Below are 10,000 nucleotides of genomic sequence, written 5' to 3'. Positions count from 1 at the left end.
ACCACCTGGGTCGAGGGCCCTAGGCGGTATAGGCCAACGGGAGTCGCTGGGGCCGAGCCGGAGCGGGTCCGATGTAGGACAACTAGGGCAGACGGGTCGTCTTGGTCTCGCTTCAAATCGGGCTTGCCGGGTGGCAATAGAGGCAAACCTGCAAATCCGGAGGAATCCCCGCACCTGGGTAACCGGCTGACGCCGGCCGGTGGGGGCCGCTCCGATGGCAAGTCGTGGTTACCAAAAGGTTAGAGGGGAAAAGGGAAAGGGAGGTGTCCGGGGGCAATTGTCACAAGTGACCTGGGCGGCGTCGGGCCCAGGATTTTATCCGTGCGGTAAATGGCGGAAACGTGTCCGGCACGGCGCCCCCTAGGCGGCCGTGCAGTAGGACCGAGCCCCTGTCGCTCCGGCCCTTGGAAAGCCCCGAGAGGCTGGGTCAAATCGGGTCTTTCAATTTTTATGTTTGTCCATCCAGGGTGTCCGTGTCCCCTGATGTGTCCGTGATAGCGCCCCCTAGGCGGCCGTGCAGTAGGACCGAGCCCCTGTCGCTCCGGCCCTTGGAAAGCCCCGAGAGGCTGGGTCAAATCGGGTCTTTCAATTTTTATGTTTGTCCACCCAGGGTGTCCGTGTCCCCTGGTGTGTCCGTCATAGCGCCCCCTAGGCGGGCACGCCGTAGGACCGAGCCCCTGTCGCTCCGGCCCTGGGAAAAGCCCCGAGAGGCTGGGTCGAATCAGGTCTTTCAATTTTTTATGTTTGTCCACCCAGGGTGTCCGTGTCCCCTGGTGTGTCCGTCATAGCGCCCCCTAGGCGGGCACGCCGTAGGGCCGAGCCCCTGTCGCTCCGGCCCTGGGAAAAGCCCCGAGAGGCTGGGTCGAATCAGGTCTTTCAATTTTTTATGTTTGTCCACCCAGGGTGTCCGTGTCCCCTGGTGTGTCCGTCATAGCGCCCCCTAGGCGGGCACGCCGTAGGGCCGAGCCCCTGTCGCTCCGGCCCTGGGAAAAGCCCCGAGAGGCTGGGTCGAATCAGGTCTTTCAATTTTTATGTTTGTCCATCCATGGTTTAAATGTCCCGAAATGTGTCCGGGATAGCGCCCCCTGGCCGGGCGCGCACTCAGGACCGAGCCCCTGTCGCTCGAGTCCTGGAAGTCCTTAAGAAAGAGGCTGGTCTGAAATCAGGTCGAAAAAATTTTTATGTTTGTCCATCCATGGTTTAAATGTCCCGAAATGTGTCCGGGATAGCGCCCCCTGGCCGGGCGCGCACTCAGGACCGAGCCCCTGTCGCTCGAGTCCTGGAAGTCCTTAAGAAAGAGGCTGGTCTGAAATCAGGTCGAAAAAATTTTTATGTTTGTTCTTCCAGGGTGTCCATGTCCCTAAATGTGTCCGAGATAGCGCCCCCTAGGCGGCCACGCATGTCCGCGTGAGCCCCTGTCCTCAGAGCCTGGAAGAACCATTCGAAAAAAGAACCATCGAAAAGAGGGGGAAAATCCAACTTTTGAGTCCCAAAATAGCTCACTTTGACTCGGACACATTTCCTGCCAATTCGGCCTGTCTAAGCCTGGCGCACCTACTAACGTGATGGGGGTGTTTTGGTAGACCTGGTAAAAACAGGGAAAATCGAAAGAGGCTTAAAGTAGGCTAGAACTCAAGCCTCTCTCGTTGTTGGACTTAGAAAAAATCCGGCTCGAAAAATAAATCCCATTGAAATGCATTGGGCTTGGCGCTGGGATTTTTTTCTAAGTATGTGAACGAAAGAGGCTAAGGAGGCTGGAAGTTAGGCCTCTCTCGTTGTTGGACTTAGAAAAAATCCACTTTTTTTGCACGGGATTTTTTCTAAGTGTCACATGGAAGAGGCTAAACAGGCTGGAGGCCAGGCCTCTCTCGTTGTTGGACTTAGAAAAAATCCCAAAAGTGGACACTCTGACAAAATCACGCATGTTGACACTTAGGCAAAAAATCCAACTTTTGCTCCACGGAAGAAAGAGGCTAAGGAGGCTGGAACTTAGGCCTCTCTCGTTGTTGGACTTAGAAAAAATCCACTTTTTTTGCACGGGATTTTTTCTAAGTGTCTCATGGAAGAGGCTAGACAGGCTGGAGGCCAGGCCTCTCTCGTTGTTGGACTTAGAAAAAATCCCAAAAGTGGACACTCTGACAAAATCACGCATGTTGACACTTTGGCAAAAAATCCAACTTTTTTGGACTTGGCCCGGCTTTTCTTCCATTTGTCCCCCACTTGGGCTGGTTCACTCCTGGGTATCTTTTGGTCATTCCCGGGGGCCCCGGAGCTCGCGCAGCTCGCTGCGGGACTTCTGGAACTCCATCCTGGGTAGGATTTTTAAACAATTTCGGACCTTTTTCCAACTTTTTCTCAAATTGTCCCCCACTTTCGCTGGTTCACTCCTGGGTATCTTTTGGTCATTCCCGGGGGTCCCGGAGCTCGCGCAGCTCGCTGCGGGGCTTCTGGAACTCCATCCTGGGTAGGATTTTTAAACAATTTCGGACCTTTTTCCAACTTTTTCTCAAATTGTCCCCCACTTTTGATGGTTCACTTCTGGGTGCCTTTTGGTCATTCCCGGTGTTCCTGCGGCTCGCGCAGCTCGCTGCGGGGCTTCTGGAACTCCATCCTGGGTAGGATTTTTAATCAATTTCGGACCTTTTTCCAACTTTTTCTCAAATTGTCCCCCACTTTCGCTGGTTCACTTCTGGGTGCCTTTTGGTCATTCCCGGTGTTCCTGCGGCTCGTGCAGCTCGCTGCGGGACTTCTGGAACTCCATCCTGGGTAGGATTTTTAAACAATTTCGGACCTTTTTCCAACTTTTTCCTCAAATTGTCCCCCACTTTCGCTGGTTCACTCCTGGGTATCTTTTGGTCATTCCCGGGGGTCCCGGAGCTCGCGCAGCTCGCTGCGGGGCTTCTGGAACTCCATCCTGGGTAGGATTTTTAAACAATTTCGGACCTTTTTCCAACTTTTTCTCAAATTGTCCCCCACTTTTGATGGTTCACTTCTGGGTGCCTTTTGGTCATTCCCGGTGTTCCTGCGGCTCGCGCAGCTCGCTGCGGGGCTTCTGGAACTCCATCCTGGGTAGGATTTTTAATCAATTTCGGACCTTTTTCCAACTTTTTCTCAAATTGTCCCCCACTTTCGCTGGTTCACTTCTGGGTGCCTTTTGGTCATTCCCGGTGTTCCTGCGGCTCGTGCAGCTCGCTGCGGGACTTCTGGAACTCCATCCTGGGTAGGATTTTTAAACAATTTCGGACCTTTTTCCAACTTTTTCTCAAATTGTCCCCCACTTTCGCTGGTTCACTTCTGGGTGCCTTTTGGTCATTCCCGGTGTTCCCGCGGCTCGTGCAGCTCGCTGCGGGACTTCTGGAACTCCATCCTGGGTAGGATTTTTAATCAATTTCGGACCTTTTTCCAACTTTTTCTCAAATTGTCCCCCACTTTTGATGGTTCACTTCTGGGTGCCTTTTGGTCATTCCCGGTGTTCCTGCGGCTCGTGCAGCTCGCTGCGGGACTTCTGGAACTCCATCCTGGGTAGGATTTTTAATCAATTTCGGACCTTTTTCCAACTTTTTCTCAAATTGTCCCCCACTTTTGATGGTTCACTTCTGGGTGCCTTTTGGTCATTCCCGGTGTTCCTGCGGCTCGTGCAGCTCGCTGCGGGGCTTCTGGAACTCCATCCTGGGTAGGATTTTTAATCAATTTCGGACCTTTTTCCAACTTTTTCTCAAATTGTCCCCCACTTTTGATGGTTCACTTCTGGGTGCCTTTTGGTCATTCCCGGTGTTCCTGCGGCTCGTGCAGCTCGCTGCGGGACTTCTGGAACTCCATCCTGGGTAGGATTTTTAATCAATTTCGGACCTTTTTCCAACTTTTTCTCAAATTGTCCCCCACTTTTGATGGTTCACTTCTGGGTGCCTTTTGGTCATTCCCGGTGTTCCTGCGGCTCGTGCAGCTCGCTGCGGGGCTTCTGGAACTCCATCCTGGGTAGGATTTTTAATCAATTTCGGACCTTTTTCCAACTTTTTCTCAAATTGTCCCCCACTTTTGATGGTTCACTTCTGGGTGCCTTTTGGTCATTCCCGGTGTTCCTGCGGCTCGCGCAGCTCGCTGCGGGGCTTCTGGAACTCCATCCTGGGTAGGATTTTTAATCAATTTCGGACCTTTTTCCAACTTTTTCTCAAATTGTCCCCCACTTTTGATGGTTCACTTCTGGGTGCCTTTTGGTCATTCCCGGTGTTCCTGCGGCTCGTGCAGCTCGCTGCGGGACTCGTGGAACTCCATCCTGGGTAGGATTTTTAAACAATTTGGTACTTTTTCCTCCTTTTCCTCCATTTTTCCCCCACTTTCGCTGGTTCACTTCTGGGTGCCTTTTGGTCATTCCCGGTGTTCCTGCGGCTCGTGCAGCTCGCTGCGGGACTTGTGGAACTCCATCCTGGGTAGGATTTTTAAACAATTTGGTACTTTCTCCTCCTTTTCCTCCATTTTTCCCCCACTTTCGCTGGTTCGCTTCTGGGTGCCTTTTGGTCATTCCCGGTGTTCCTGCGGCTCGTGCAGCTCGCTGCGGGACTTGTGGAACTCTACCCTGGGTGGGATCATATGATTTTCAACCCATTTTGGACCTTTTTCCCGACTTTCCCTCCATTTCCCTCCCACTTTCGATGGTCCACTCCTGGGTGTCTTTTGGTCATTCCCGGGACCCGGGAAGCCTCGGGCCTGCGGCGGGACTTGTGGATCTCCATGCTGGGCATGATTTTATGAGTTTTCTGGACTTTCTCTTCCCCGGGACCCGGGAGGCACGCGGCTGGACGTTATGCCCCCTAAAATCCCTCCCTTTGCTCGTAAGGCCAATTTTCCTCCGGATTTACTCTCTATAGACCCCAAGGAAAAAAATACCCGACCGGCGTCCATTTTTGACATCGGTCTCCAATCTAGGGCACGCGGGCCGAAAGCGGTACGCCGGTTCCGAAATCCGGCCCCCGCATTTTTTGGGTATTTTTTGAAAAAAATGGCATTTTTGGGACCGGGGGGACTTGCTGGACTCAGTCCCGGGTGCGGATTTTGAAAACGTTGAGGACTTTTGGATTTTCCCCCAGCTTTTCTCCCCCACTTGCAGTTTGACTTTGCGGGGTGCGTTACGGCTGTGCCGGGCGTCCCTGGACTCGGGTGGCCAGCTGCGGGGCTGGTGGGGGACTGATTTTTGAACACTTTGAGGACTTTTGGCTACTCTGCCAGCTTTTCTCCCCCACTTGCAGTGTGACTTTGCGGGCCTTGTTACGGAGGTGCCGGGCTTCCCTGGACTCGGGTGGCCAGCTGCGGGACTTGTGGGACTGATTTTGGAACACTTTGAGGACATTTAACTTCTTTCCCAGCTTTTTTCCCCTCCACTTCCAGTTTGACTTTGCGGGGTGCGTTATGGACGTGCTGGGCATCCCGGAACTCGGGCGGCCGGCTGCGGGACATTTTGCCCTCCTCCAAACCCCAGCCCTCTTTGTTTATCATGCCTATTTTCTGCTGGACACACACCCTCTCTTTTGAGCTGCCTCTTTTTTTAAATTTGGATATGATTTATTGATGAATGGATTTGTTTTCCCCTTTTTAAATGATGGTTGATGTCTATCTTTTTAATACTTGCTTCTGGCTGCAGCCGAGACTTACAGTGTGATGCATCCAACCCCAACCCTGGTTTTTGTTTCCCTTAAAAACTTGGGGAAATGGACAGCTTTTTGGGGGGGCACTTCCAGCAAATGGAGGGACCTATTTGGAATTCCCCACCCGGGTGGAGATCCACGGCGAGCCGGCCTTCCTAAAGGGACAGCAACATGGACACTCTGCCATCATTGCAGCTTCTTTTTTTTTTTGGGGCACTCTGTCATATTTCCAGCTTTTTTTCGTGCTGACTTCCAGCAAATAGAGGGACCTGTTTTGAATTCCCTACCCGGGTGTAGATCCACGGCAAGCCGGCCTTCTTAAAGGGACAGGCACCCCCCTGTCCCTTGACACCTGCTTCCCTCCTCGGCGTCACCGAAATCCCACAAAATGACTGAAAATAGGACCCCAAATGACATCACTCGGTCCGGTTCTTTGGGTCTCACTCGGGGGCTTCTTTGACTCTGGAAGGCATGGTGAACCAAAAGTAGACACTTGGAAAAAATCCCCACTTTACAAGTTGACACTTTGAAAAAAAATCCCGACTATATAAGTTGACACTTGGAAAAAATCCCCACTTTATAAGTTGACACTTGGAAAAAATCCCGACTTTATAAGTTGACACTTGGAAAAAATCCCCACTTTATAAGTTGACACTTAGAAAAAATCCCGACTTTATAAGTTGACACTTAGAAAAAATCCCCACTTTATTTTGGAAAGGTTGGTACACCAAAAGTGGACACTTAGAAAAAATCCCCACTTTATTTTGGAAAGGTTGGTACACCAAAAGTGGACACTTAGAAAAAATCCCGACTTTGACTTTCGCAGGTCTATTACACTAAAAGTTGACACTCTGTCATATTTCCAGCTTTTTTTTGTGCTGACTTCCAGCAGATAGAGGGACCTATTTTGAATTCCCTACCCTGGTGCAGAACCACGGCAAGCCGGCCTTCCTAAAGGCACAGGCACATGGACACTCTGCCATAAGTGCAGCTTTTTCTTCTAAGGGTGCAGCGGCGGCGGAAGTCCACCGGAGGGCTCCAAATCCCCGCTTTCCTTTTTAGGCTTAAAGTGGCTTTTCCCTCCTTAAAAACTTGGGGAAATGGACAGCTTTTTGGGGGGGCACTTCCAGCAAATAGAGGGACCTATTTGGAATTCCCCACCCGGGTGGAGATCCACGGCAAGCCGGCCTTCTTAAAGGGACAGGCACATGGACACTCTGCCATCATTGCAGCTTCTTCTTTTTTTTTTTCCCCTGTCATATTTTCAGCTTTTTTGTGCTGACTTCCAGCAAATAGAGGGACCTGTTTTGAATTCCCTACCCGGGTGTAGATCCACGGCAAGCCGGCCTTCTTAAAGGGACAGGCACATGGACACTCTGCCATCATTGCAGCTTCTTCTTTTTTTTTTTCCCCTGTCATATTTCCAGCTTTTTTGTGCTGACTTCCAGCAAATAGAGGGACCTGTTTTGAATTCCCTACCCGGGTGTAGATCCACGGCAAGCCGGCCTTCTTAAAGGGACAGGCACCCCCCTGTCCCTTGACACCTGCTTCCCTCCTCGGCGTCACCGAAATCCCACAAAATGACTGAAAATAGGACCCCAAATGACATCACTCGGTCCGGTTTTTTGGGTCTCACTCGGGGGCTTCTTTGACTCTGGAAGGCATGGTGAACCAAAAGTGGACACTTTGAAAAAAAATCCCCACTTTACAGGTTGACACTTGGAAAAAAATCCCCACTTTATAAGTTGACACTTAGAAAAAATCCCGACTATATAAGTTGACACTTAGAAAAAATCCCGACTATATAAGTTGACACTTAGAAAAAATCCCGACTATATAAGTTGACACTTAGAAAAAATCCCCACTTTATTTTGGAAGTGTTGGTACACCAAAAGTTGACACTTAGAAAAAATCCCGACTTTATTTTGGAAGGGTTGGTACACCAAAAGTTGACACTTAGAAAAAATCCCGACTTTATTTTGGAAGGGTTGGTACGCCAAAAGTTGACACTTAGAAAAAATCCCAACTTTTACACTTAGAAAAAATCCAGCTTTTTGTTGCTGACTTCCATTAAATAGAGGGACTTTTTCCATGTTTCTTAACCGGGTGTCGATCCAAGGCAGGCGGGCCTTCTGGAAGCGACACCCTCCTTGACACTTAGAAAAAATCCAGCTTTTTCTTGCTGACTTCCGTCAAATAGAGGGACTTTTTCCATGTTTCTTAACCGGGTGTCGATCCAAGGCGGGCGGGCCTTCTGGAAGCGACACCCTCCTTGACACTCTGTCATATTTTCAGCTTTTTGTGCTGACTTCCATTAAATAGAGGGACTTTTTCCATGTTTCTTAACCGGGTGTCGATCCAAGGCAGGTGGGCCTTCTGGAATTGACCCTCTCCTTGACACTTAGAAAAAATCCAGCTTTTTGTTGCTGACTTCCGTCAAATAGAGGGACTTTTTCCATGTTTCTTAACCGGGTGTCGATCCAAGGCAGGTGGGCCTTCTGGAAGCGACACCCTCCTTGACACTTAGAAAAAATCCAGCTTTTTCTTGCTGACTTCCGTCAAATAGAGGGACTTTTTCCATGTTTCTTAACCGGGTGTCGATCCAAGGCAGGTGGGCCTTCTGGAAGCGACACCCTCCTTGACACTTAGAAAAAATCCAGCTTTTTGTTGCTGACTTCCGTCAAATAGAGGGACTTTTTCCATGTTTCTTAACCGGGTGTCGATCCAAGGCAGGTGGGCCTTCTGGAAGCGACACCCTCCTTGACACTTGGAAAAAATCCAGCTTTTTCTTGCTGACTTCCGTCAAATAGAGGGACTTTTTCCATGTTTCTTAACCGGGTGTCGATCCAAGGCAGGTGGGCCTTCTGGAAGCGACACCCTCCTTGACACTTAGAAAAATTCCAGCTTTTTGTTGCTGACTTCCATTAACTAGAGGGACTTTTTTCTTTTTTCTTAACCGGGTGGTGATCCAAGGCGGGTGGGCCTTCTGGAAGCGACACCCTCCTTGACACTTAGAAAAAATCCAGCTTTTTGTTGCTGACTTCCATTAACTAGAGGGACTTTTTTCATTTTTCTTAACCGGGTGGTGATCCAAGGCGGGTGGGCCTTCTGGAAGCGACACCCTCCTTGACACTTAGAAAAAATCCAGCTTTTTGTTGCTGACTTCCATCAAATAGAGGGACTTTTTTCATTTTTCTTAACCGGGTGGTGATCCAAGGCGGGTGGGCCTTCTGGAAGCGACACCCTCCTCGACACTTAGAAAAAATCCAGCTTTTTGTTGCTGACTTCCATCACATAGAGGGACTTTTTCCATGTTTCTTAACCGGGTGTCGATCCAAGGCAGGTGGGCCTTCTGGAAGCGACACCCTCCTTGACACTTAGAAAAAATCCAGCTTTTTGTTGCTGACTTCCATCAAATAGAGGGACCTATTTGGAATTCCCCACCCGGGTGGAGATCCACGGCAAGCCGGCTTTCCTAAAGGGACAGGCACATGGACACTATTCGCAGCTTCTTTTTTTTTTGGCACTGACTTCCAGCTAAGGGTGCAGCGGCGGCGGAAGTCCACCGGAGGGCTCCAAATCCCCGCTTTCCTTTTTAGGCTTAAAGTTGCCTTTCCCTCTTTAGAGAGTTGGGCAAATGTACAGCTATATTTTGTGCTGATTTCCAGCAAATAGAGGGACCTATTTTGAATTCCCTACCCGGGTGTAGATCCACGGCAAGCCGGCCTTCTTAAAGGGACAGGCACCCTCCCTCCCGGAACACCTGCTTCCCTCCTCGGCGTCACCGAAATCCCACAAAATGACTCAAAATAGGGCCCCAAATGACATCACTCGGCCCGGTTGTTTAGGTCTCACTCTGGGGCTTCTATGACCCTGGAGGGCATGGTACAGCAAAAGTGGACACTTGGAAAAAATCCCGACTTTTAAAAGTTGACACTTAGAAAAAATCCCGACTTTTAAAAGTTGACACTTAGAAAAAATCCCGACTTTATTTTGGAAGGGTTGGTACGCGAAAAGTTGACACTTAGAAAAAATCCCGACTTTGTTTTGGAAGGGTTGGTACTCCAAAAGTTGACACTTAGAAAAAATCCCGACTTTGTTTTGGAAGGGTTGGTACTCCAAAAGTTGACACTTAGAAAAAATCCCGACTTTGTTTTGGAAGTGTTGGTACTCCAAAAGTTGACACTTAGAAAAAATCCCGACTTTGACACTTAGAAAAATTCCAGCTTTTTTTCCCTCTGACTTCCATTAAATAGAGGGACTTTTTTCATGTTTCTTAGCCGGGTGTCGATCCAAGGCGGGCGGGCCTTCTGGAAGCGACACCCTCCTTGACACTCTGTCATATTTTCAGCTTTTTTGTG

The sequence above is a fragment of the Nerophis ophidion genome, unplaced genomic scaffold (assembly GCF_033978795.1).
Source record: "Nerophis ophidion isolate RoL-2023_Sa unplaced genomic scaffold, RoL_Noph_v1.0 HiC_scaffold_402, whole genome shotgun sequence".
NCBI lineage: Eukaryota > Metazoa > Chordata > Actinopteri > Syngnathiformes > Syngnathidae > Nerophis > Nerophis ophidion.
This window is presented reverse-complemented; position numbering follows the sequence as displayed.